The sequence below is a fragment of the Solanum pennellii genome, chromosome 2 (assembly GCF_001406875.1).
Source record: "Solanum pennellii chromosome 2, SPENNV200".
NCBI classification, from domain to species: Eukaryota; Viridiplantae; Streptophyta; class Magnoliopsida; order Solanales; family Solanaceae; genus Solanum; species Solanum pennellii.
In genome coordinates, this window is record NC_028638.1 from 54950802 (window position 1) to 54956801 (window position 6000).

A 6000-nucleotide genomic window follows, 5' to 3' on the forward strand; every position below is an offset into this window, starting at 1 on the left:
TTGATACACGCATGTGTGCGGTGCGCGTGCGTGCGTGTGTGTGCGCTCTTATTAGAATTTCATTTAAGTCTTCTGACTAAAATGAGCATATTTATTTGTTTACTGGTCATTTTATATGTTTCTTACACAAGCATTATATGTTATATTTGTGTTGCTCTTCATACGTTTTGAACCTTTTGATTATGAGATGTTATTATTCGAGTTTTGACTCACATAATTGATAGTAAGACAGTAGAAGTTTTCTCAAGTAAGTTCATTTATCATAAAAATATAGCTTCTCATTGAAGACTATTGTAGTCAAACTTATTTATTAGTTCATTGAATATTTCATATTGCATTGTAGGTTATTTTTTTAAAATAAAAAAGGACAACCACAATAATTACTTACGCGCTAAAATCTAAAATAAAATAAATTTTGGTCTATTAAGTAATTGACCGTCTAAATCCACATCAAAAGTAGAACAACTTATACAGACTTACTACTTCTACAATAAACGAAGATAAAATAAAGAGTTTATGTTTTATTTTACACTTTTATGTTCTCATAAGAATAAATCTCTTATGGTTTCAAAACTGTTGATGAACTCGAGAGCTTAAAAAAATTATTTTAAAGGGGTTGTGTGTATAACTATTTATTTTTATTTTCTTATTTCTCAAGTTGATTTCTATGAGTATGCATTCATTTGTTTGATACTTAATTTTAATGTCAGTTTAAACTCAATTTTTATTTCAAAAGTGAATTTTGGTGAAATCATCATTAGAAGCGATTGTTTGATGAAAATCAAAATCTTTTATATTCTGTTGAATCGTAAAATGTGCTGTTGTTTTAATATGGGCAAAATACCATCAAAATCTTATCATTTTCGTCAAGGTGAGTGAGTTCAGTCACACATTTATTTTTAAATTTAACTAATAACCTTTGTTTTTGTTTGTGAAGTCTCACTTCATTTTGATGCGATTAATGTATAATTTTGGAATACCAAACAAATATTTTTTATCAAATTCAAAAATGTAAAATTGGACCAATTTTAATGGGTAGGTCGTTATCCAATTCATCTCATGAACTTCAGATTGATAAGAATGGGAAAATGCATAAGTACCCCTTCCCCCAACCTATGCTCGAAATTCAAAAGACATACTTATACTATACTAAGGTCCTATTACCGCATGAACTTATTTTATAAATAATTTTCTACCCTTTTGGTTCTCCGTGGCACTAGCTTGAAAAAAAATGTCAACACATGTTGGCCCACAAGATAGTGTCACGTAGGCCGAAAAGGATAGAAAATTATTCATAAAACAAGTTCAAAGGGGTAATAGGACCTTAGTATAGTATAATTGTCTCTAAGATTTCAGGCAAAGGTACGGAGGTACTTGGGCATTTTCCCGATAAAAATAAAATAAATCAAAGCAAATTTAGGATAAATCATGGAAAAAAATATTAAATCTCGTCAATAATGTTTGATTTTTAAAATTAAGTAAACAAAAAGTCTCGATTCATTTTCTATATGAGATTAATGGATACGATAGTAAAATTTCGGAATATCATATAATTTTTTTTATCAAATTCAAAAAGGCTAAACTGAACCAATTTTAATGGATAGATCGTAATCCAACTCATCTCGTGAGCTTTAGATTAATAAGATTAAGATAAATTAAAGCAAATTCAAGATAAATCATGAAAATAATATTAAATCTCGTCAGAATATTTAATTTTTTAAAACTAAGTAAATAATAAACTTTTCCCTTCCATCAATTTTTATAAAGAGAAAGTAGACCAACAAATTGATTTTTTTTCTAAACTCAATCAAATCAATCCTCATCCAGAATGAATTAATATTTAAATTGATTTTTTATATGTTAGATTATTTATATACTAGAATAATTTCTTATATGCTCTAAATTTCAAATACACTTTTATTACATATAAATGTACGTACTTTGATACATTTTTAAAAAAGTACTTTAAATATGTCTCCTTATGTACTTAATGCCTTCAAGATGTTCATTATGAATAATTAAGTTAATTATTCATAATTCTAAACGTATAAATAATTTCTTATGAAGTACTCTCATTATATTACTTTTTGTATTTATAAATTAAATAAAACAAAAAAAGGAATAAGTTATTTTCTTATTTCCACCTTTTTGTTTAATCAATATACTATAGTAAATGATCTTTTGTATAATCAATTTACTATAGGTCTATATGAGAATATTTATTATAGGTTAATTTTAATGATGAAAAGAGGACTCATAAGTCATTTGACACACGCGTGCGTGCTTGCGTGCGAGCGTGCGTTCGTGCGTGTATGTGCGCTTACTAGAATTTCATTTAAGTATTCGGACTAAAACGAGCATCCTTACTCGTTTACTGGTCATTTTATATGTTTCTTAAACTAGTATTATGTTTTATATGTATTGATCTTTATAACTTTTGGACCTTTTAATCATGAGATGTTATTATTCGAGTTTTGACTCACATAAATGATAGTAAGACGTTATAAGTATTCTCAAGTAAGTTCATTTATTATAATAATATAATTTCTTATCGAAGTCTGTTGTAGTCAAACTTATTTATTAGTTCATTGAATATTTCATATTGCATTATAGGTTATTTTTCTAAAATAAAAAAAAATGAACAACCACAATAATTACTTATACGCTAAAATCTAAAATAAATAAAGTGCGGCCTATTAAGTAATTGACCGTCTAAATCCACATCGAAAGTACAACAACTTGTACAGACTTACTACTTCTACATAACATTGATATAAACGAAGATAATATAAGAGTTTATATTTATTTTATCACTTTTATGTTCTCGTAAGAATGAATCTCTTATGGTTTCAAAACTGTTGATGAATTCGAGAGCTTCAAAAAATTATTTTTGAGGTGTTGTGTGTATAACTATGCTTTTTTATTTTCTTGTTTCTCAAGTTGAATTTTATGAGTATGCATTCATTTGTTTAATACTTAATTTAAATGTTAGTTTAAACTCAATTTTTTTTTTCAGAAGTGGATTTTGGTGAAATTGTCATTGGAAGTGACTGCTTGATGAAGATCGAAATCTTCAATATTCTGTTAAATTGTAAAATGTGCTGTTTTTTTAATATGGCAAAATACCATCAAAATCTTATCATTTTTGTCAAGGTGAATGAATTCAATCACATATTTATTTTTAAATTTAACTAATAGCCTTTGTATTTGTTTGTGAAGTCTCACTTCATTTTCTATGATGCGATTAATATAAAATTTTGAAATACAAAATAAGTAATTTTTATCAAATTTAAAAAGGTAAAATTGGACCAATTTTAATGTATAGGCCGTAATCCTATTCATCTCATAAACTCAGATTGATAAGATTAAAATAAATCAAAGCAATTTTAGAAAAAATCATGAAAAAAGTATATTAAATCTCGTCAATAATATTTGAGTTTTAAAATTAAGTTAACAAAAAGTTCAATGAATGCAATAGTGAGATTTTGGAATATGAAATTCAAAAATGCTAAATTAGATCAATTTTAATGGATAGATCGTAATCCGACTCATCTCATGAAGCTCAGATTAATAAGATTAAAATAAATTAAAACAAATTTAAGATAAATCATGAAAAAAATATTAAATCTCATCAAGAATATTAAATATTTAAAACACTAAGTAAATAATGAACTTAGCCCTTCTGGCTTCTATCAATTTTTATAAAGAGAAAGTAGACCAACAAATAGATTTTTTTCTCAAATCAATCCTCATCCTGAATGAATAAATATTTAAATTATTTTTTATATATTATATGATTTATACACTAGAATAATTTCTTATAATCTCTAAATTTTAAATACTCTTTTATTACATATAAATGTACGTATTTTGATACAATTCTTAAAAAAGTACTTTAAATGTCTCCTTATGTACTTAATGCCTTCAAAATGTTCATTATGAATAATTAAGTTAATTTATTCATAATTTTAAACGTATAAAGAATTTCTTATAAAGTACTCTCATTATATTACTTTTTGTATTATAAATCAAATAAAACCAAAAAATGAATAAGTTGTTTTTTTATTTTCACCTTTTGTATAATCAATTTACTATAGGAAATGATCCTTTCTATAATCAATTTACTATAGGTTTATATGATAATATTTATTATAGGTTAATTTTAATGATGAAAGAGTACTCATAAGTTATTTGACACATGCGTGCGTGCGTGTTTGTGTATTTGTGTGCATGCGTGTGCGCGCGCTTATTAGAGTTTAATTTAAGTATTCTGATTAAAATGAGCATCTTTATTTGTTTACTGGTCATTTATATTTCTTACACAAGTATTATGTTGTATATGTACTGCTCCTCATACGTTTTGGACCTTTTGATCATGAGATGTTATTATTCGAGCTTTGACTCACATAAATGATAGTAAGACGTTATAAGTATTCTCAAGTAAGTTCATTTATTATAATAATATATTTCTAATCGAAGACTATTATAGTCAAACTTATTTATTAGTTCATTGAATATTTCATATTGCATTGTATGTTATTTTTCTAAAATACAAAAGGGACAACCAAAATAATAACTTATGCGCTAAAATCTAAAATAAAATAAAGTGTGGCATATTAAGTAATTGACCGTCTAAATCCACATCAAAAGTAGAACAACTTATACAGACTTACTACTTCTACATAACATTGTTATAAACGAAGATAGAATAAAGAGTTTATGTTTTATTTTATCACTTTTATGTTCTCATAAGAATGAATCTCTTATGGTTTCAAAACTATTGATGAACTCGAGAATTTAAAAAAATTATTTTAAAGGGGTTGTGTGTATAACTATTTATTTTTATTTTGTTATTTCTCAAGTTGATTTCTATGAGTATGCATCATTTGTTTGATACTTAATTTTAATGTTAGTTTAAACTCAATTTTTGTTTGAGAAGTGGATTTTGGTGAAATCATCATTGGAAGCGATTGCTTGATAAAAATCGAAATCTTTTTTATTATGTTGAATTGTAAAATGCACTGTTTTTTAATATGGGCAAAATATCATCAAAATCTTATCATTTTCGTTAAAGTGAGTTATTTCAGTCACACATTTATCTTTAAATTTAACTAATAACCTTTGTTTTTGTTTGTGAAGTCTTCATTTTCTATGATGCGATTAATGTATAATTTTGAAATACCAAATAAATAATTTTTATCGAATTCAAAAAGGTAAAATTGGACCAATTTTAATGGGTAGGTCGTAATCCTATTTATCTCATGAACTTCAGATTGATAAGAATGGAAAATGCATAAGTACCTCCCCCCCTCCAATCTATGTCCGAAATCCGAGAGAAACACTTATACTATTCTAAGGTCCTATTATCTCCTGAACTTATTTTATAAATAATTTTTCATCCCTTTTCAGCCTACGTGGCACTAGCTTAAAAAAAAAATATCAACACGCGCTGGACCCACAAGATAATGCCAATTAATTTATTCATAATTCTAAACGTATAAAGAATTTCTTATGAAGTACTCTCATTATATTACTTTTTGTATTTATAAATTAAATAAAACAAGAAATGAATAAGTTATTTTCTTATTTCCACCTTTTTGTTTAATCAATATACTATAGTAAATCATCATTTGTATAATCAATTTACTACAGGTTTAAATGATAATATTTATTATAGGTTAATTTTAATGATGAAGAGTACTCATAAGTTATTTGACACATGCGTGCGTGCTTGTGTGTTTGCATGCATGCGCGTATTCGCGCTTATTATAATTTCATTTAAGTATTTTGATTATAATTAGCATCCTTACTCGTTTACTGATCATTTTATATGTTTCTTAGATTAGTATTATGTTGTATATGTATTGATCTTCTTAAGTTTTTGGATCTTTTGATCATGAGATTTTATTATTCAAGTTTTGACTCACATAAATGATAGTAATACGTTATAAGTATTCTCAAGTAAGTTCATTTATTATAATAATATAATTCTTCATCAAA